This window comes from Macaca nemestrina, chromosome 3, assembly GCF_043159975.1.
Source record: "Macaca nemestrina isolate mMacNem1 chromosome 3, mMacNem.hap1, whole genome shotgun sequence".
Classification (NCBI taxonomy): domain Eukaryota; kingdom Metazoa; phylum Chordata; class Mammalia; order Primates; family Cercopithecidae; genus Macaca; species Macaca nemestrina.
The window spans coordinates 2,055,771-2,078,712 of record NC_092127.1 but is presented as its reverse complement, the minus strand read 5'-3'; the positions used below and the strand labels follow the sequence as shown (position 1 = coordinate 2,078,712).

The 22,942-nt window shown below is 43.7% G+C and overlaps 1 long non-coding RNA gene across 1 annotated transcript in view; it reads right to left on the bottom strand.

Annotated features, from left to right (window-relative positions):
* The window catches only part of LOC139362137 (uncharacterized), a 31,900-nt gene extending 9,742 nt beyond the window's left edge, over positions 1–22,158 (bottom strand). The window contains exons 1-2 of the long non-coding RNA XR_011620464.1: positions 22,006–22,158; positions 10,068–10,269 (exon numbers count right to left, since the gene is read on the bottom strand). This is a non-coding gene — a long non-coding RNA (uncharacterized lncRNA). The remainder of the gene's footprint in view (positions 1–10,067; positions 10,270–22,005) is intronic.
* Between the last annotated feature and the right edge of the window lie 784 nt (positions 22,159–22,942).

The following is a 22,942-nucleotide window of genomic DNA, read 5'->3' as shown; positions in this document are numbered from 1 at the left end:
TACTCAGTTTGAATTTAGGTAAGTACCTGTGGCTAGTGGCTAGTGCATTGGTCGGTAGAGTTCTAGAAGGAAAGCTCTGAGCTGTGTGTGCCCCTCTCTCCAGGTGGAATTAGATTTTACACATTCACTGACTCAGGCCTGAGCAGTTCCTGGACTGGTATCAGCCTAACGGTCCCTCTTCATCAAATACAAACATAATTTTGCATACTGGACTGCAAGCTGCATTTGTTCTTTTAATTCTCCTCAAGTAATTGAATAAGAACCTTTTTTTTTTGAGAGACAGAATCTCGCTTTATCGCCCAGCTGGAGTGCAGCAGTGTGATCTCGGTTCACTGCAACCTCCGCCTCCCGGTTCAAGCAATTCTCCTGCCTCAGCCTCCCAAGTTACTGGGACTACAGGCACAGGCCACCACGCCCAGCTAGTTTTTTGTATTTTTTAGTAGAGACGGGGTTTCACCATAGTGGACAGGATGGTCTCAAACTCCTGACCTCATGATCTGCCCACCTTGGCCTCCCAAAGTGCTGAGATTACAGGCGAGAGCTACCATGCCCAGTCAGGAACCTCTTTTTAATCCAAGAGCTTTTCTCACTACTGACCATGGATTCTGGATTATTTTTTTAAGTGGCTGGGCCCCGTTCTACAGATATACCAAAAACCTCCCAATCTCTATGCATTATCTCCATTTGAAATGCTCTGTACTTGGCCAGGTGTGGTGGCTCACGCCTGTAATCCCAGCACTTTGGGAGGCTGAGGTGGGTGGATCAACTGAGGTCAGGAGTTCGAGACCAGCCTGGCCAACATGGTGAAACCCTGTCTCTATTAAAAATACAAAAATTAGCTGGGTGTGGTGGGGCATGCCTGTAATCCCAGCTACTTGGGAGGCTGAGGCAGAAGAATCGCTTGAACCCAGGAGGTAGAGGCTGCAGTGAGCTGAGATTGAGCCACTGTATTCCAGTCTGGGCGACAGAGCAAGGCTCTGCCTCAGGAAAAAAAAAAAAAAAAAAAAAAGAAATGCACTTTCCGGCCAGGCGCGGTGGTTCATGCCTGTAATCCCAGCACTTTGGGAGGCCGAAGCAGGCAGATCACGAGTTCAGACGTTCGAGATCAGCCTGGCTAACATAGTGAAACCCTGTCTCTATTAAAAATATAAAAATTAGCCAGGTGTGGTGGTGCATGCCTGTAATCCCAGCTACTTGGGAGGCTGAGGCAGGAGAATCACTTGAACCTGGGAGATGGAGGTTGCAGTGAGCCGAGATCGCACAGTTGCACTCCAGCCTGGGCAATAGAGTGAGACTCTTGTCTCACAAAAAAAAAAAAAGAAAGAAATGCACTTTCCTGGAAACTTTAGCCCAAATAGCAGAATTATGTGTGACTGAAACCAGGCTGTATTGTCTATCATATGTACAGATAAGCAAAAATTATAAACAACATAACTAGATTCAATACAAACTTGGGTAATTCATTTATGGGAAACCAATAGCCTGTAGCCATATAGCTATTAGAATGATTACATTTGTACTGACACAGAGAGATGTATCAAATTATAATATGAAATCAGTGGGATCTAAAATACCAAATATCCCAATTCTAATTTATCTTTAAAAATACATATACAATCATACAGAAATAAATAGAAAGAAAATACATTAAAATGTGAGCAGCACTGGTTTGTCTCCAGGTGGTAGAATTTGATGCAGTCAAAAAAATCCAAATTTTCTTTATAACTGGAATTAACACTCTTTAAAAATGAAAACAGATTTAATATTAAAATCTTCAGTATACTTCCAAAGCCAGATATTCTTTTTTAATTATTGTTATTTTTGAGACGGAGTTTCGCTCCTGTTGCCCTCAGCTCTCTGAAACCTCCGCCTCTTGGGTTCGAGTGGTTCTCTTGGTTCATCCTCCCAAGTAGCTGGGATTATGGGCGCCCGCCACCACGCCCAGCTAATGTTTGATATTTTTAGTAGAGATGGAGTTTCATCATGTTGGCCAGGCTGGTCTCGAATTCCTGAGCTCAGGTGATTCACCCACCTCGGCCTCTCAAAGTGGTGGGATTACAGGCGTGAGCCACCTTGCCTGACCAGATATTCTTTATATTTTGAATTAGTGGCCAGGCATAGTAGCACTTGCCTGTAGTCCCAGCTGCTTTGGAGCAAGGTAAAGGTGGGAGGATCACTTTAGCCCATGAGTTCTAGGCTGCAGGGAGCCATGATTTGTGCCACTGCACTCTAGCCTAGGTGACAGAGCAAAACTGTCTCTAAAATAAAATAAAATAAAATTTCTGAATTAGTGACTGTTTTCTGTAAAATTCATAGCTACAACACCAGGTGAACCAGAAGTCCCAAGTACAAGGTTTTAATTTTTTAACACTGGCCATTTTCTTTTCTTCTTTTTTTTTTTTTTTTTTGAAACGGAGTCACTCTGTTGCCCAGGCTGCAGTGGCAGGATCTCGGCTGCGTGAGCCACCGCGCCCGCCCAACACTGGCCATTTTCTAATAGAGATTCTGAAAAAGGAAAAATGTAAGACTCTGTATATAGACTCTGTATATAAGTATCATTCTATGTTGGGAGTGCCATTCTAAGGAATGATGACCAATTCTGAAATTCAGAAAAGGATCTATGTAAACATAGCAATTGAGGCTGGGCGTGGTGCCTCATGCCTGTAATCCCACACTTTGGGAGACTGAGCGGGGCAGATCACTTGAGGTGAGGAGTTTGAGACCAGCCTGGCCAACATGGTGAAACCCCATCTGTACTAAAAATACAAAAATTAGCCAGGTGTGGTGGTAGATGCCTGTACTTCCAGTTATTCAGGAGGCAGAGGCAGGAGAATTGCTTGAGCCCGGGAGGCAGAGATTGCAATGAGCTGAGATCATGCCACTGCACTCCAGCACTCCAGCACTCCAGCCTTGTGACAGGTAAGACTCTGCAAAAAAAAAAAAAAAAAGGAAGGAAGGAAGGAAGGAGAAAAACCAATTGAAAAGAGAAAAAGAAAACTATTCATTAAAGGGGAGATTTTTTTTTTCAATCTCACAGTGGGGAGGATTTGTCCAAACATAACACAAAATTCAAAAACTACAGATTTGACTACTTGGCAAAGACCATAAGAAGAACATCAAAACAGACAGCTGAGGGAAATCTGCAACTGACATCATAGACAAAGGACTAACTTCCTTAATCTATAAATACCATCTGTAAACCAAGAAAACTAGCCAATGCAAGTGTACACAAGATATCAATACAAGCTGGGTGCAGTGGCTCATGCCTATAGTCCCAGCACTTTGGGAGGCTGAGATGGATCACTTGAGCCAATGAGTTTGAGACCAGCTTGGGGAGCATAGTGAAATCCCATCTCTACAGGAAAAAAAAAAAAAAAAGGAAAAAAAGAAAAAGGGAGAAAAAGAAGATATATACGCCAGGCATGGTGGCTCACGCCTGTAATCCCAGCACTTTGGGAGGCCGAAGTGGGCAGATCACCTTGAGGTCCAAGGTTCAAGACCATCCTGGCCAACATGGCAAAACCTCATCTCTACTAAAAATACAAAAATTAGACGGGTGTGTTGGTGGGTGCCTGTAGTCCCAGCTATTTGGGAGGCTGAGGCAGAAGAATCACTTAAACTCAGGAGGTGGAAGTTGCAGTGAGCCGAGATGGTGCCACTGCACTCCAGCCTTGGGGACAGAGTGAGACTCTGCCTCAAAAAAAAAAAAAAAAAAAAAAAAGATATATAAATACAAAATAGTAGTTATTTCAGGGAGGAAGAGAGAGAAAAGCAATCAGGGAGAAGCCCACAGAAAATTTCTAAGAGACTAGTTAATATCCTATTTGTTGTATAAAGTAGGTGATGGGTACAGAGGTGTTTTATTATTCTTAAGTCTCTGTGTGAACATGCATATGTGTGTATATACACATACATTACACACACTAATATATATTCTGTATGTAGAGTAAAAAAAAAAAATTAAATGCATTAAAGTTTTGATGACCCTACGGGCCGGAGTAAAGGGGAAGAGAGACTTGCAAGTAAAACTGTATGTGAGCATTTCTGTGGAGAACTATGACATCCGTAAAAATCCCAGTGCACACATTTTTGATCCAGTATTTCTACCTCCAGGAAATTCACTCCACAGATATAACTGCACATGTATTATATGAAATTACATTATACAAAGTATTTATTGTAACATCATGTGTTACATACATTTGTTTTCAAATTTTCACTAAAAACAACGCGAAACCCCAACTCTACTAAAAATACAAAATTAGCTGGGCATGGTGGTGCATGCCTGTAATCCTAGCTACTCGGGAGGCTGAGGCAGGAGAATCGCTTGAACCCAGGAGACGGAGGTTGCAGTCATCGCGCTACGGCACTCCAACCTGGGTGAGAGGGAAACTTTTTCTCAAAAAAAAAAAAAAAAAGACTTTCATAATATATTATTTGGGGAAAAATATATAGAAAAGTATGACATAATTGGTTTATTCAAAAGAAATATATACATTCAGACTCTCTGTAGATGGATATCTGATGGAAAGATATGGAAAGTATATTACATATTCAAGAAATAAATTTTAAAAACAAGTTTCCACATAGACTTGTAATTTAATGATCAAACCAAATTAACTGCATCTTGTGATTATACATAGAATGATTTCAGTCACACAAATTAAAACCTTAACATAGAAAGGGAATTGCAAAAAATATTCTCTATCAAATTAATTATCCTTGTATTGGGGTAATGAAACTCAGAGGGGCAGTTTATATTTCTCCATTTTTATAATGAAAGTTCACAGATTAGTAACACAAACACTTGGTGTTTTTCATAAGCTATAGTAGAGAGTTGTCCTGACAATATTTGAAGGAAAAGAACATTAGTTCCTTTCTCCTGTATAGGAAAAATATTCAGTTGCTTTTCCAGGTCATTCAACAAAGACCTCTTCTTTCTTTTTTCTTTTCTGTGAGACTGCGTTTCGTTCTTGTCACCCAGGCTGGAGTGCAATGGCGCGATCTCGGCTCACTGTAACCTCTGCCTCCCTAGTGCAAGCGATTCTCCTGCCTCAGCCTCCCGAGCAGCTGGGATTACAGGCATGTGGCACCACGCCTGGCTAATTTTGTGTTTTTAGTAGAGTCAGGGTTTCGCTATGTTAGCCAGGCTGGTCTCGAACTCAGCCTCAGGTGATCCGCCCACCTCCACCTCCCAAAGTGCTGGGATTATAGGAGTGAGCCACCGTGCCCCGCCATGACCTTGTCTTTTTTTAACCTTAGCTTTTTATTTTGAAAAAAGCCATATCTCAGTAAAGTTGAAAAAGAATTCCAGCAATCATCTCTACACATGTCCAGGTTTTGCAAAATTTGGCTTATCACTTTCTCGCTGTTCTCAGACACACATACACATTCAGGCTCTGGTTTTGATTTGACAAAATGAGGTAACTGTGTAGTCCTCAGTCCTTACAGTATTCTCAGACGGCGGCGTTACAGACCAGCCAGGGTTCTGTTGTGAACTAAAACAACTGTTCTAACTCCTCCCCCACCCGCAGGAGGAAAGCAGTTCACTGGAGACCTGTATATCCATTCTGGTCTACCAGAGAGGGCCTGGGACAGAATTGTTCAGTTCCAGTAAACTGAGGAGGTATCTTTTTGTTGATTCACCAATATGCTCGGAATTGGGATTCTAGTATCTAGGAACACATATTCCAATGGCAGAAAATCATTCTTATATATAATGTGACCAGGTACAGGAAGATGTATCTTATGGCTAGGAATTTTCTGTGTAAACCTATGCCTCAGAGAAAAAGATGAAATCAGATATATACCTTTCACTAAGGGATTATCAATCAGTCTCTAGGCCTCGAATTCCTTACTAAGATTATGTAGAATATCGTCAACCTCCTGTTGAAAATGCAATAAGCATCTTCTACAAAGTTTTTTAATTAATTAATTAATTAATTTTTTTTTTTGAGACAGAGTCTCGTTCTGTCGCCAGGCTGGAGTGCAACGGCGCAATCTCGGCTCACCGCAACCTCTGCCTCCTGGGTTCAAGCGACTGTCCTGCCTCAGCCTCCGGAGTAGCTGGGATGACCTGCTCAACGCTGTTGTAGCAGAGGGGAAACGTCCCCAGGGAGCTGCAGACTGCTGGGAAGAGCGGGCATGCACACTCGACACAGACGCAGACAAACCCTTGGTATCATGAGTGGCACAAGGTCACATGCTGTCTTTCCACGTCAGACTTGTATCGACGCTATTTAAATCATAAAAGCCACCAGCTCTGTGGAGTTCCCAAGGAGGCAGTTCTCCTTAGTACTTCCTGGTCAAGCGGTAGTCAGAGCTGCGGGCACAGAGGCTCAAGTCACTCCACATGTCAGTCAATATTGCAAACCGTACATCATAATATACCTAATTAATATATAAATGTTGGCCGGGTGCGGTGGCTCAGGCCTGTAATCCCAGCACTTTGGGAGGCCGAGGTGGGCAGATCAGGAGGTCAGGAGATCGAGACCATCCTGGCTAACACGGTGAAACCCCGTCTCTACTAAAAATACAAAACTTAGCCGGGCGTGGTGGCGGCGCCTGTGGTTCCAGCTCCTCAGGAGGCTGAGGCAGGAGAATGGCAGGAACCCGGGAGGCGGAGCTTGCAGTGAGTGGAGATTGCGCCACTGCACTCCAGCCTGGGCTCCGTCTCGAAAAAAAAAATCACAACAAACAAAGTAGCATTTAACACCAAGAGAAAGGGGATAGCAAAGAGGGTTAATGAACCAGTCCCAGAGAATCTCTGGGCCAGACCCAGGTAGCCCATCAGTCTTGCAAGCAAGAGTCTTTGACGTGGGCAGAGCCTTTGGTGGTGGATTCCGGGTGCCAACTACCAGTGACAGCAAGATGGAGACTGTTAAGATGGTTGTTTCCAGCTGGTGAAGTCCTGCTCTCTGACTGCCACAGCCTCCTCTGGTGAGGCCGGATTGTGGACGAGTGTGCCTGCTGATGCCCCTGTCTGGCTGGATGCAGTCTTTGTTGATCAGGTGAAACATTTGGTCCCTGTTGGCAAAGTGCTTTGTGAAATGTAAGATGGAGTCTTTTGTTAAGATGGAATTACTTATGTCAAGGGTGTTGTGTACACTTGACAAGGCCAGATGACACTCCCAATTTGTTTTTATAAACAGTAGAGAAACTCTCCTGGAGGAGGAGTGTCACACAGAACAAGAGCAGAGGGCTTGGTGCCTCTTCCATTCCAGACGCTACTGAGAATGTGCCAATCAGTGTCACGATGGATCCCAAAGGTCTCATTTCAAACTGAGCCACAGACACTTTATAGTGCCTCACTTACTATTCAGAAATACTCATATACACAGTTCATCTGTAATATTTCCACTCGTAGGAATTCCACAGGTTTTGGGAACTACCTGGTATGGGAAGTGTCGGCATAACACATCTTTACCCTGGGGGAAAGCAGAGTCTTCCGTCACAGTCAATGCTCTCAATCTTCTGATCCTGGGGGTCTGGTAGGTCCCATGTCCCCAAGGGATAAATCAATGTATTTTAAAAGTATTAATAATCAGTTTACAGCCATGCATTGTTTTATAATGGGGATATATGCTGAGAAATGCGTCATTGGGCAATTTTGCATTGTGTGAACATCATAGAGTGTACTTACACAAACAGATGGTGTAACCTCCTAACACACCTACATTATATGGTACAGCCTATTGCTCCTAGGTACAAACCAGTCCAGCATATGACTGTACTGCAAATGTAGGCAATTGTAACACAATGTAAATATTTGTGTTCCTAAACCTGGAAAAAGCACAGTGAAAATACAGTATTATAATCTTATGGGACCACGTTCCTATATGTCTGCTGTTGACCAGAGCAATCATTAGGCAGCATATGACTGTAGTCCATTAATTTTAAGTATTCAAAACAATTTCCATCCATTCACAGTCCAAACAATTGCTCACAATTTGTTTACAGCTATGAATCCGGCAAACCATTAGCCTAGGAAGCCAAACATTTAGTTAGACACAAGTTTAGGGAAACATTTGAGTATTGCTGGAGGACGAAATCACTCACTAAATAACCAGTAGCTGATGACTGGCCTCAGGACCATGCCCTGCTGGAATAGCTCCAGGCCTGCCTTCCTTTCTTTTCTTTTCTCTCTCTCTCTCTCTCTCTCTCTCTCTCTCTCTCTCTCTCTCTCTTTCTTTCTTTCTTTCTTTCTTTCTTTTTCTTCCTTTCTTTCTTTTTCTTTCTTTCTTTCTTTTCTTTCTTTCTTTCTCTCTCTCTTTTTTTCTTTCTTTTCTTTCTTTCTTTCTTTCTCTCTTTTTTAAGTTTCGTTGTTACAAGAATAATTTTCTATATTAGACTGTTTTCACTTTATTAAGTTTATCGTAAGTATGCCAACTTCTGCAAACTTGGAGCAATTGGAATAATCTATTGATTTATTTTCACCAAATTTTCACTTTATTTGCCCAGAATTCAAGCTTGTCTGTTAATTTCCCAGGTCTTCAATGACTTGCCTCTTATTGGCTAGCGTCTCCTCGTTTTCCTTGTTCAATTAGTAAGGTTTCCCCTATTATATTACTTTTTCTTTTCTGGCCTTTCTGTGGAAGTATATAGATTTTCTCCTGAGAGCCAACAATCTTCATAACACCTTAGTCAATATACCTTTTAAAAAATCCCTTATATTGGCTGGTTGCAGTGGCTCACGCCTGTAATCTCAGCACTTTGGGAGGCCAAGGTGGGCGGTTTACCTGAGGTCAGGAGTTCGAGACCAGCCTGGTCAACAAGTTAAAACCTTGTCTTTACTAAAAATACAAAAATTAGCTGGGTGTGGTCATGGGCACCTGTAATCCCAGAGCTGAGGTCGCACCACTGCACTCCAGCCTGGGTGACAAGAGCGAGCAAAACTCTGTCTCAAAAAAAAAAAAAAAAAAAAAAATCCCTTATATTATAATTTTCATTGAAATACTCTCACATTCCTAGTAACCTCTGACACTAAAATTTTCTTCATTTTTAATAGAAACACAATTCATCATTTATCCATTATCCATTGTTTTGAATTTAATTTAATTTCATCAAAATAATACATATATTTTAGCACCAAAGCACCTTAGAAATAGAAATAGAAATTGGAAATAGAAATAGAAATTGGAAAGATGGGCCAGTTGCAGTGACTTACACCTGTAATCCCAGCACTTTGGGAAGCCAAGGTGGAGGACTGTTTGAGTCCAGAAGTTTGAGACCAGCCTGGGCAACATAGCAAGACCTCATCTCTACAAAAAGGTAAACAATTAGCTGGGCGTGGTGGCACATGCCTGTAATCTCAACTACTTGGGAAGCTGTGGTAGAAGAACCCCTTGAGTTGAGGAATTCAAGGATGCAGAATGAGCTATGACTGTGCCACTGCACTCCAGCCTGGGCAACAGGGTGAGACCCTGTCAAGAGAAAAGAAAAAAAAAAAAAAAAAAAGGAAGAAAGAAAAGAGAAAGAAAGGGCCGGGCGCGGTGGCTCAAGCCTGTAATCCCAGCACTTTGGGAGGCCGAGACGGGTGGATCACGAGGTCAGGAGATCGAGACCATCCTGGCAAACACCGTGAAACCCCGTCTCTACTAAAAAAAATACAAAAAACTAGCCGGGCGAGGTGGCGGGCGCCTGTAGTCCCAGCTACTCGGGAGGCTGAGGCAGGAGAATGGCGTAAACCCAGGAGGCGGAGCTTGCAGTGAGCTGAGATCCGGCCACTGCACTCCAGCCCGGGCTACAGAGCGAGACTCCGTCTCAAAAAAAAAAAAAAAAAAAAAAGAGAAAGAAAGAAGGATTATCTTTGATTACCTTTTACTTGCTGCAGATAACTTCACTGCCACATCATTCCAATATAGTCAAAGCAACATTTTTTAAACCATCAACAACTTTGTTTTTTATGGAGTTAGCAGTTAGCTCTCTCTATGTTTCGGTTTTCTTTTTCCTAGTGTACCAAACACAAGTTCATCCCTTATACTGTCCTATGGAGCTATAAAGCTTTTCTTGACATAGCCAAACGGCTAAGAAATAATCAGTTCTATTTATTTTTTCCTTCAAGTTACCTTTCTGTGAATCTTCCACCTTTGCTCTAATTGGGGCCAGCTGGTGCTGTCGTCCTGGGAATTTTCTCATACACCATCACTTTGTTAATTCCTTCACCTCTTTTCTTTCATGCACTCAGGAGGCATCCTCGGCAAGACTTAATGGTTGCTGGGTCATGATGAAATGTTGTAGGCATACTAGAGAAGCTCTTTCACTAAGTAGCTATCAGTTTGACAAAACAAATACAAAAACAAACAAAAGCTAATTTGTAGAGAGTTTTTTAGATAAAATTGTACTGTAAAACTTCAAAATCAGGCTGCCTCATCTGTTCATTAATGCCAGAGATCTTTGTTTTGTTCCTTCAGGTAAGGCAAATACCTGACATACAGGGATTGTTTAATAAACACTTTCTGGGTTTCTTGTTCATTCATTTAACGCCTTTGCCATTGTGGGGTTTCCATTCCAGACAGGAAGTGAAGTACGTAATGTTAAATCAGGTCATGATTAATGCTACAAAGAAAATAATGTAGGGTAAGAGGTAAGAGAATGAGTGGGGACTGGAACGTTCAGGGAGGGCGCTGTTTGTGGAGGACAGATCAAGAAAGGCCTGTGTGGTGGCAGCCAGCTGGAGTCTAGCACTGCGGTCCAGACTAAAGATCACAGTCTCAACTAGTGGGTCACAAGGAGGATGGTGAGCGTTTGCTGAGGAACATATATGGGTGGTAGAGCCGACAGTCGCTGCTGATGGATTGAACACAGAATGGCAGCAAAATAAAGGATGGCTCCAAAGTCAGTGCTGTCAGAATAAGCCTCCGAAGCTTTTCGAATGCATGGGGTCCCTGCGAGAGTGACACATTTGGGAATCTAGCTGGCTCTGACTGAAGCTACGGAGAAACATGGCGAAGGAGTGAGGAAGAAAGGATACTGAGGTGGGCTGAGGAGGCCCTTTATTAAAGCCTGGCTGGGTTTATAATCGCAGGCAAGAAGGGAAGCTAATGTAGTAATTCAGAAGGATGAAGAGAACTAAATTGAGGAAATAGGTTTTCATTTTTATCAAGCAATTCATCATTGACTATGACTCCACATTAATTCAGCTCTACCCATAAAGCAAATTAAATTACCCCAAGAAATCAATAAAAACACGGGCAGGGTAGGGAAGACGTTCTCAATGAATATTCACACGTCTTTTTTTATAAGTATTTGGGAATAGATTTTGGTCTAAAGGGGTGAAGCATGTTCCCTACATCACTGCAGACCTAGGAAACGAATTCTATATCTCCTCTTCCCTCCACACAAGCAATCTAGCTCCACAAGGAAGACATGGATAGCACATTCTCAGAGGAAATTTACATAGATAGTTCCCCGACTACAGTTTACTCCTATCTGAAGCTCTGAATGTTAACATCCAATGTTACAATAGCTTTTAGCTTCAGAAATTCCACAGGCCAAAGAGCAACGATAATTGTTAACACTACTGCAACAGGAGCTTTTACCTCCACCCTCTTTTTCAAATACAAAGTTCTCTTGTATCTCTGAGTATCTGAAACGACCACATAGTTCTCCTATCTGAAACAAGACACACAAAACAGGGTAATTTAGCTGACTAGAGAGTGCTCAGAGGATAAACGCAAAGCTCATTAAACCAGTTAGGGAGGGAAAAAGCTTATTCACATGGTTTTAATCTTTTTTTTTTTTTTGAGACAGAGTCTCGCTCTGTCACCCAGGCTGGAGTGCAGTGGCACAATCTCAGCTCACTGCAACCTCTGCCTCTTGGGTTCAAGGAATTCTCCTGCCTCAGCCTCTCAAGTAGCGCCCGCCACTGCACCCGGCTGTTTGTATTTTTAGTAGAGATGGGGTTTCACCATATTGGTCAGGCTGGTCTTGAACTCCTGACCTTGTGATCTGCCTGCCTCAGCCTCTCAAAATGCCAGGATTACAGGCATAAGCCACCATACCCGGTCTGGTTTTAATCTATTTTTTTAAATTTCATTAATTAATTAATTTATTTTTTGAGATGGAGTCTCGCTCTGTTGCCCAGGCTGGAGTGCAGTGGCACGATCTTGGCTCACTGCAAGCTCCGCCTCCCAGGCTCACGCCTTTCTCCTGCCTCAGCCTCCCGAGTAGCTGGGACTACAGGAGCCTGCCACCATGCGATAAATGGTGAGCCCATTTTTTTTTTTTTTTTTTTTTTTGTATTTTTAGTACAGACGGGGTTTCACCGTGTTAGCCAGGATGGTCTCAATCTTCTGACCTTGTGATCTGCCCACCTCAGTCTCCCAAAGTGCTGGGATTACAGGCGTGAGCCACAGCGCCTGGCCCTAATCTATTTTTTAATTAAAAATTTTATTTTACATAAATACACTTTTTGAAAATAATTTTAAGTTTCCATCAACGGCTTCCTTTGAGTAATGTGAACCTCACCTCCATATTTTTGCCAGGCCTTAACTTCCCCAACTCTCCCCTCCAGTGAGCCTGTTATCTGTCTGCAAATCCTTTTAAAGAGATTCAATTTGTGTGGTTGGAAAGAATAAACAGCCCGGGTTTCAAGAATCTGAGTATCACTCTCTGGAGATTCTGAACATATTGGTTGTATTTCTGACTCAGTTAAGAAAAAAAAAGTATCTACCATTTAGGGTAGATGAGGTAATAGAAAGCATTCTGAACCTTACCTGGCAGGTAGTAAATGTATGACAAACTTAAATTGCTATTTTGAACGGAGAAGTAATATTTAAATTCACATCTTTTTTATTTATCATTCTACCACATCCATCTATCGTTACAGAGAATTCTTTTTCTCATGTGAGGTTAAATTTCCAATCTCATACTTGATTCTTTCCAGGTCAAAATGCCCATTCTCTTATACACATTCCAATTTGTCGAGGCATAACTAAAATGCAAACTTATCCATCTTTTGCTGTTACCCACCTATGCGTTTTTTAACCTCCATGTACCATTGATAGCATTTATCACATTCCAATCAGAAAATCCGAAAAATCAAAGCTTCAAATTCCTTATTCCCTGTGAATTCTTTATCTCCTCTCTCTCCTGTAATTCCTTTCCTTGCTTTGTACAAGATCAAAAAATTAACGGCAGTGAGTTCACTCACCTCTCCTTCTTTCAGCCCTACACAGACTATTTCGAGCTGACTGCGCTGCCTTTCCATTGAAGACAGAAGGAGCTGGTCCAGATTCCTATGAGCTGTGAGACTTCCTGAGCCTCTCCTGCTAATCCTTAACCCAGAAATGTGTTAGTCGTTTGGCTATTAAAAAACTCACAGCTTGACATCCCTGCACATGTATAGAGCACTTTTTCCAAGTTATAACTACAGAGCAAAACTAGATATTTTACTTTATTGATACATGTGTTATCCAAAGTACATTTACCACATACAAATATAGACATCTTTTCAGTGTAGAGATGATCCCAGGCATTCCATAGCACTGGAGGCTCCTCTGGCCAAAGGTTTCCTAGGTCTACTTAGCTCAAATATCCAAGACTTACACCCCCCCTTTTTTTTTTTTTTTTTGAGACAGGGTTTTGCTCTGTCGCCCAGGCTGGAGTGCAGTGGCATGATCTTGCCTCTCTGCAGCCTCGACCTCCCAGTCTCAAGTGATCCTCCCACCTTAGCCTCCTGAGTACTTGGGACTACAGGTGTGTGCCACCATGCCAGGCTAATTTTTATATTTTTGTAGAGAAAAGATTTCGCCATGTTGCCAAGGCTGGTCTGGAACTCCTGGACTCAGGCAATCCTCCTGCCCTGGCCTCCCAAAATGCTGAGATTACAGGCATGAGTCACCATGCCTGGCCACTTATTGCTTCTTTTTTTTTCTTTTTTTTTTTTGAGATGAGTCTCGCACTATACCCCAGGCTGGAGTGCAGTAGCGTGATCTTAGCTCACTGCAACCTCCGCCTCCCAGGTTCAAGCGATTCTCCTGCCTCAGCCTCCCGAGTAGCTGGGACTAAAGGCTTGCACCACCATGCCCAGCTAATTTTTGTATTTTTTTAGTGGAGACGGGGTTTCACCATATTGGTCAGGCTGGTCTTGAACTCCTGACCTTGTGATCCACCTGCTTTGACTTCCCAAAGTGCTGGGATTACAGGCGTGAGCCACTGCGCCCAGCCCACTTATCACTTATTAAAGCTACTTCCAATTATACCTTGCCCAATTAACAATCTTCCTAAAACAGCCATTTCATTATGACTAATCCCTAGCACCTTCAACACATTTTTACATTTAAACAGTAAATCGTACACTACACGAAAGGCTAGAGCCACTGAACAAACCAGCTGTTGTTTTCGATTTCTTGCTTCTGCCAACTTTGTTGCTTGTCTTGGTTGGATACTGTAATCACCTAAGGAGCTTTGAAAAAAAAATGATGCCTAGTTTCCAACCCCAAAGATTCTGATGTAATCCTTGGGGAGATATGGTTTAGATATTAGGATTTATAAAATCTTCTCAGGTTGGCCGGGTGCAGTGGCTTACGCCTGTAATCCCAGCACTTTGGGAGACCAAGGCGGGTGGATCACGAGGTCAGGAGTTGGAGACCAACCTGGCCAAGATGGTGAAACCCCATCTCTACTAAAAATAAAGGAAATTAGCCGGGCGTGGTGGCAGGCGCCTGTAATCCCAGCTACTCAGGAGGCTGAGGCAGGAGAATTGCTTGAACCCAGGAGGTGGAGGTTGCAGTGAGCCGAGATTGCGCCACTGCCCTCCAGCCTGGGTGACAGAGCGAGACTCCGTCTCAAAAAACAAAAACAAAAACAAAAAGTTCTCAGGTGACAGGATTTGCAAGCTTGAAGGTATACATGCAATACCGTTTTTACACCAACTTTTTTTTTTTTTTGAGACAGGGTCTCGCGCTATCACTGAGGCTGGAGCGCAGTGGCACAATCATGGCTCACTGTAACCTTACATCCTTGGGCTCAAACAATCCTCCTACCTTAGTCTCCCAAAGCACTGGAATTAGGCATGAGCCACCATGCACAGCTCATTTTCGTAACAACTTTCTTATAGGCTCATTTGTGTTAATTCCTTCCACTTAGCCCCCAAAATTGATGTGTTAAAGTCCTGGTATCGGCCAGGAGTGGTGGCTCATGCCTGTAATCCCAGCAAGCTGGGATCACTTGAGCCCAGAAGTTTGAGACTAGCCAGGGAAACATGGTGAAAACTTGTCTCTACACAAACACACACACAGACACACACACACACAGATACACACACACACAGACACATACACACACAGACACACACACACACACACACACAAATACACACACACAAAAAGAAGCAAACAAAAAAGAAAAGAAACAGACACGGTGGCACACACCTATAGTCCCAGCTACCCAGAGGCTAAGGTGGGAAGGTCGCTTGAGGCTGGGAGGTCGAGGCCGCAGTGAGCCGAGATCCCACCACCGTGCTCCAGCCTGGGGGACAAAACAAGACCCTGTCTCAAAAAAAAAAAAAAAGTCCTAATTCCTCAGAATGTGACCTTATTTGAAAACAGCATTATCATTGGGTTAAAATGAAGCCATATTGGCCAGGCGCAGTGGCTCACGCCTGTAATCCCAGCACTTTGGGAGGCTGAGGTAGGGGGATCACCTGAAGTCAGGAGTTCGAGACCAGCCTGACCAACATGGAGAAATCCTGTCTCTACTAAAAATACAAAATTAGCCGGGCGTGGCGGTACATGTCTCTAATCCCAGCTACTCGGGAGGCTGAGGCAGGAGAATTGCTTGAACCTGGGAGGCGGAGGTTGTGGTGAGCCGAGATCACACCATTGCACTCCAGCCTGGGAAATAAGAGCGAAACTCCGTCTCTTAAAAAAAAAAAAAAAAAAAAATTGAAGCCATATTGTGAGGCAAGCTCTATCACAATATGACTGGTGCCCTTATTTTTAAAAATGCCCTATGGAGAGACAGAGCCATACAGGGAGAACACCAGGTGAAGAAGAAGGTGAAGCAGGGAGTGCTGTATCAGCAGCAGGTCAAGGAAAAACCAGGGACTGCCAGCAAGCCACCAGAGGCCAGGAGAGGCCTGGAAAGTCCTCAGAAGAAACCAATTTGACACTTTTAGCCTCCAGAACTAGGAGACCATAAGTGTCTGTAGTTTAAGCCACCAAGCTTGTGGGGGGTCTGTTATGGCAACCCTAGTAAACGAATGCACCATTTTGCCTGAATATCCTTTACTCACTTTTTAGTTCTTATGCAGGCATATTTCCCCTGGAACCCCAACATCACTCACCCAGCTCCACTATTTCATTAATATTACTTTATTGCATTTTCCTTTTTCTTTTCTTTTTCTTTTTTTTTTTTTTTTTTGACATGGGAGTCTTGCTGTCGCCCAGGCTGGAGTGCAATGGTGCAATCTCGGCTCACGGCAACCTCCACCTCCCAGTTTCAAGCAATTCTCCTACCTCAGCCTCCTGAGTGGCTGGGACTACAGGCACCCGCCACCATGCCCGGCTAATTTTTGTATTTTTAGTGGAGACAGGGTTTCACCATGTTGGCCAAGCTGGTCTCAAACTCCTGGCCTCAGGTGATCCACCTGCCTTGGCCTCCCAAAGTGCTGGGATTACAGGTGTGAGCCACTGCGCCCGGCCATAATTCAAAAAGTTCACACTTGTGGCAGTGTGAAACTCACATGTGTCAGGAATGAGAAATGGAGAAACCAGGCAAGTGAGGACGGAGACTTGGCCTGGATGGTGGCCGTGAGGATAGCGGAAAGCAGACAACTTTGTGAGTATGCTGGAAAGGAACATTTCTGGGAGCACAGGATGACCACTGGGTCTAGCAGAAAAGATACAATTTTGAGGTATGTCAAAAAGTTTGCCACACAACTATAAAGCTTAAAGAAACACTTGGGCAGGGCGCGGCGGCTCACACCTATAATCCCAGCACTATGGGAGGCTGAAGTGGGCGGATCATGAGGTCAGGAGTTTGAGACCAGCCTGGCCACTATGGTTAAACCCCGTCTCTACTAAAAAATACAAAAAACTAGCCAGGCATGGTGGCATGCGCCAGTAGTCCCAGCAACTCGGGAGGCTGAGGCAGGAGAATCACTTAAACCCAGGAGGCGGAGGTTGTAGTGAGCCAAGATTGTGCCACTGCACTCCAGCCTGGCGACAGAACGAGACTCTGTTTCAAAAAAAAGCCCAAAAAAACAAAAACACTTGGGGTAGAGCAATGTCTCTCAACATTTTTGTTCTGTTAGATACAAAACTGGTTAAAACCCCACAGCGCTGTAAAATGAAAACCTTTGGCCGGGCGCAGTGGCTCAAGCCTGTAATCCCAGCACTTTGGGAGGCCGAGACGGGCGGATCACGAGGTCAGGAGATCGAGACCATCCTGGCAAACACGGTGAAACCCCGTCTCTACTAAAAAAAAATACAAAAAACTAGCCAGGCGAGGTGGTGGGCGCCTGTAGTTCCAGCTACTCGAGAGGCTGAGGCAGGAGAATGGCGTAAACCTGGGAGGCAGAGCTTGTAGTGAGCTGAGATCCGGCCACTGCACTCCAGCCTGGGCGATAGAGCGAGACTCCATCTCCAAAAAAAAAAAAACGAAAACCTTTGAGATGATCCTAGATCCTTCTACAGATTTTTTGCACTTTTTTCCTTAATCACTTCCTCCCTCATGAAATTTTACTACCGTATATATACTGCATATGTTTATGGACTGGGATCTTTTGGAGGGCCCTGGCCACTGTAATATATGACTTTTCTCACCTCTCATGAACCGATTTTTACCAATGGAACTCATGGGTTAGAAGTACCGTCGTGTGTGTCCCCCTAGCTCCTGAGAAATGCATCCTTAGGCGATGCTGTCCTTGTGCATATGTCAGTGTACTTACATACCCCTGAGTGGCACTTCCTGCTGTACCCCCAGGCTATATGGTGTAGCCGGTTGCTCCCCCAGGCTGTGTGGTGTAGCCTGTTTCTCCTAGGCTACAAACCTGTACAGCAGGTTACTGGACTGCACACTGTAACACAACGTGTTTGTGTATCTAAACATACAAAAGGTACAGTAAATATACAGTATTGTAATCTTGTGGGACCACCGTCATATATATAATCTATCATTGACCAAAACACTATTATGCAACACTTAACTCTATACATTTAGGGGTCACTTCTGAGGAGTTGATAGTTTCTGCTGTGGACATGAGGTTCACTTAGAGAAGTGAATGAGAAATGAGATCCTAGGAAGGAACAGGAAGTATTTACTACAAGTTTAAAGGGAAAAAGATGCATTTGGCAAAAGGGTAGGAAAATGAGGACAGCACGCGTCCTGTAAGTCAACGGAGAATTTATTGAGGATAAAGAGATTAATAGCATTGACTACTTCTGAGAGCTTGAGTAATATGAAATGGAAGTGGCCGGGCATGGTGGCTCACGCCTATAAACCCACCACTTCGGGAGGTCAAGGCAGGCGGATCACCTGAGGTCAGCAGTTCGAGACCAGTCTGACCAACATGGAGAAACCCTGTCTCTACTGAAAATACAAAATTAGCTGGGCGTGGTGGTGCATGCCTGTAATCCTAGCTACCTGGGAGGCTGAGGCAGGGGAATCACTTGAACCTGGGAGGCAGAGGTTGTGGTGAGCTGAGATCACACCATTGCACTCCAACCTAGGCAACAAGAACGAAACTCCATCTTAAAAAAAAAAAAAAGGAATAAAATCAGTTGGATTTAGCAATATGGAAGCGATTAAGGCCTGTAGGCAGAAAGAGACAGAAAGCAGATTGGACTAAACACAGAAGTGGATAGCATAAACCAACACACACACCAGAGTGCATTTGGGAGGCCAAGGTGGGCGGATCACAAGTTCAGGAGTTCGAGACCAGCCTGGCCAATATGATGAAACCCGGTCTTTACTAAAAATACAAAAACTAGCCAGGCCTTGTGGCACATGGCTGTAATCCCAACTGCTCGGGAGGCCGAGGCAGGAGAATTGCTTGAACCCAGGAGGTTGCAGTGAGCCGAGATCACGCCACTGTACTCCAGCCTGGGCGACAGAGCGAGACTCTGTCTCAAAACAAAAAAACAAAACAAACAAAAAAAAACCCAGGAGATACAGTCACACATACGTTTTTTTGGAGACATCTCTCTGTTGTCCAAGCTGGAGTGCAATGGTGCAATCATAGCTCACTGTAGCCTCAAACTCTGGGCTCAAGTGTTCCTCCCACCTCACTCTTCCCTGTAGCTGGGACCACAGGTGCAAGCCACCATGCCCAGCTAATTTATCCTTTGTAGAGACAGGGTCTCCCTGTGTTGCCCAGGCTGGTCGCAAAGTCCCGGCTTCAAGGTATCATCCTGCCTGGGCCTCCTGAAGTGCGCATCTTACAGGAGGAACCACCACATCCGGCCTACGTTAGCTTTTTAAAAGTTAATTTTAGAAGGTCCTGACTGAGGAATAGTTTCAATATTGAAAAGAGAAAAGGAATCATCTATAGCGGGGGCAGGCAAACTGTGGCCCCTGTTTTTATAAATAAAGTTTTATTGGAAGAGTAGAGCCACATGCATTTATTTAAGCACTGTCCTGGCTGTATATGCACTACAGCAGCAGAGTTAGTTTCAAGAGGGACAGTACGACCAATAAAGTCCAAGATATTAATTACCTAGTTTTACAGAAAAAGTTTGCCAAGCCCTGATCTCCGGGTGAGGATTTCCTAAAAGCCCACAGGAATTTGGAGGCAATACGAGGTAGGAAAAAAATTGGTTGATTGCAAGAGAGAAGGAGAAAGAATAGGTGAAGGTGAATTTGTAATTATTTCTTGCTCAAAAGATGAGAAATGTTGACTGCTGGACTCCTTGGAAGATCATCCGAAAACCCGGTTGGTCGAACAAAGCTCTAAGTCAGGCTCTCTGTCATAAGAACACAACTCCGACAGTCTTATCCGTGTGTCAGAACAGAGAAACAGGGGGAAGACATAGGGTCTGGGTTGGAAGGTTCAAAGGGGGTCTTGCAGGAGGTGGAACTAGTTGGAACTAGAGTTTTTGGACATTATGAATGTATTTTTAAAAATATAAATGAAAGGCCAGGCGTGGTGGCTCACGCCTGTAATCCCAGCACTTTGGGAGACTGAGGCAGGTGGATCATGAGGTCAGGAGATCGAGACCATCCTGGCTAACCCGGTGAAATCCCATCTCTACTAAAAATACAGAAAATTAGCTGGGCATGGTGGCGTGCCTGTAATCCCAGCTACTCGGGAGGCTGAGGCAAGAGAACTGCTTGAACCCAGGAGGCAGAGGTTGCAGTGAGCCGAGATCGTGCCACTGCACTCCAGCCTGGGCAACAGAGAGTCAATCTCAAAAACAAACAAACAAACAAAACGGATGAAAATGTATAGAATTATGACCAAAGTATTTAACTAATAACCTACTTATTAATTATGATATTCACAAGGTCAGGTCAATATATTAATTTATTCTTTCTCTTAAATTCAATATTCTAAGATAATTAGCTGTTAATAAATAATTTGCAGCCTGACCAATATGGTGAAATCCTGTCTCTACTAAAAATACAAAAATTAGCTGGGTGTGGTGGTGCACGCCTGTAATCCCAGCTACTGGGGAGGCTGAGGCAGGAGAATCCCTTGAACCCGGGAGGTGGAGTTTGCAGTGAGCCAAGATCGTGCCAAGTTATAAATATAACTTGCAAAGCCCTCACTAAATGGGTACATTAGGAATTCCTGTACTCTGGAGAAAGAATGCAGATAATGGTTTAACAACATTCTGATTTGAGTTTTCAAAGTTTGCTACTCTTGTTTTTTACTATTATTGTTGGTTTAGATCACGGTTCCTCAGCCTCAGCACTACTGTGTTTTGGGCCGAATAAATCTTTGTGCATCGGGTGCACTGTCCACCGTAGGATACACTGCAGCATCACTGGTCTCTACTCACTAGATTCCGGTGGCACTGATCTTCTGGTGACAACTAAAAAACTGCTGCAGACATTGTCAAATGTTCCCTCTGGAGTTGGGGCAATTTTGAGAACCACTAGTTTGGCTTATCATATGTTCTAGCTTATTATAAACAATTTTATTTTTATGTTGGGGGTTGTATAGCAATGTTTGATCCAAAGTATTTATTTCAGCTTTTAATTTGCAGTAGCTAGACATGGAGATGTGTATTACTGGGTTTTGAACATTAATCATACATTTATTGCTAAATCATCTCACATTTTCCTTCATGAGTCATCATTATCTTTTCTTTAAAAATTACGTAAGGGTTTGAGAGCCGTTGCTCTGAATTCTTTTGAGACAGAGTCTTGCTCTGTTGCCAGGCTGGAGTACAGAGCAGTGGTGCAATCTCGGCTCACTGCAACCTCCACCTCCCGGGTTCAAGTGATTCCCCTGCTTCAGCTTCCTGAGTAGCTGGGACTACAGGTGCACACCACTACGCCTGGCTAATTTTTTGTATTTTAGTAGAGATGGGGTTTCACTATGTTGGCCGGGATGGTCTCGATCTCCTGACCTTGTGATCCACCTGCCTCAGCCTCCCGGAGTGCTGGGATTACAGGTGTGAGCCACCGTGCCTGGCCTGCTCTGAATTCTTCGTCTCAATGTTTCAAATAATTATCTCACTTTTGGATCACTTATCTAACCTGACCCTGACTTTTCCAATCAGAGCCACTTCCCCCAATTCTTCCTGTGATTCAGCATAAAGACACACTGTGACTTTTCCAAGGGTGTACCTTTACCAGAATATACTTATTCACATCTTTTAAAAGCACATTTTGAGAATTCGAAATCGTCAAAAATGTTGCCCCAAAAGACAGATAAGTAAGATCCTACATCTTCCTTGACTTCCATGAGTCAACAGAGGCAATTTTCTGACATTTGCCTTTCGTTCCTTCCTCCTCTGCTGGTCCTAAAGAAAGAACTTGGCCTCCACAAGCCAGAGCCCACCTACAGAGGGCAGTGTAACTGATAGGCTGCTTCTATCTTCTGTGGGAACTGACCTGCATTTTCAGAACATCTGAGTAAAACCGGACCCTGTTCCACCTGGTCATGCTCATTACAACAGATCCCTGTGTGAGAGGAGTCAAGGCAGAGCTTGCTTTTTGATCTGATGACGGTCTGGATTTAATTCCTTCTCCTTGTTACTAGATACGTAACAGCTAAATAACATTAGAAAAAACAAATCAGCTCTCTGAGCATCAGTTTCCACATATGAATAGTAACATTAATGCACACTCATAGGTTGTTAAAAATATTAAAGGAGATAAAGTATAATAAAACTTAAACATGAAAGTCCCTGTGTAGATACTTATTTTCTCAGCATTATACAACCATCCCTGAGCAAGGATGTAAGGGAAAGCATTTGCCAGTAGATCACCAAATAGAGAAACAGGGTGAACACCAGGCATCATTGATATTACTTACCTGATTCAAAGCAGCATTACCTATCGGGCTTCTTCTAATAAATCAAATTGTTCTTTTTTTTTTTTTTTTGGAGACGGAGTCTCTCTCTGTCGCCCAGACTGGAATGCAGTGGCCGGATCTCAGCTCACTGCAAGCTCCGCCTCCCGGGTTCACGCCATTCTCCTGCCTCAGCCTCCCGAGTAGCTGGGACTACAGGCGTCCGCCACCTCGCCCGGCTAGTTTTTTGTATTTTTTAGTAGAGACGGGGTTTCACCGTGTTAGCCAGGATGGTCTCGATCTCCTGACCTCGTGATCCGCCCGTCTCGGCCTCCCAAAGTGCTGGGATTACAGGCTTGAGCCACCGTGCCCGGCCAAATCAAATTGTTCTTATCAGAAAGAGGTAGGCCAGGCGCCGTGGCTCACACCTGTAATTCAAGCACTTTGGGAGGCCGAGGCGGGTGGATCACTTGAGGTCAGGAGTTCGAGACCATCTTGGTCAACACGGTGAATCCCCGCTTCTACTAAAAATACAAA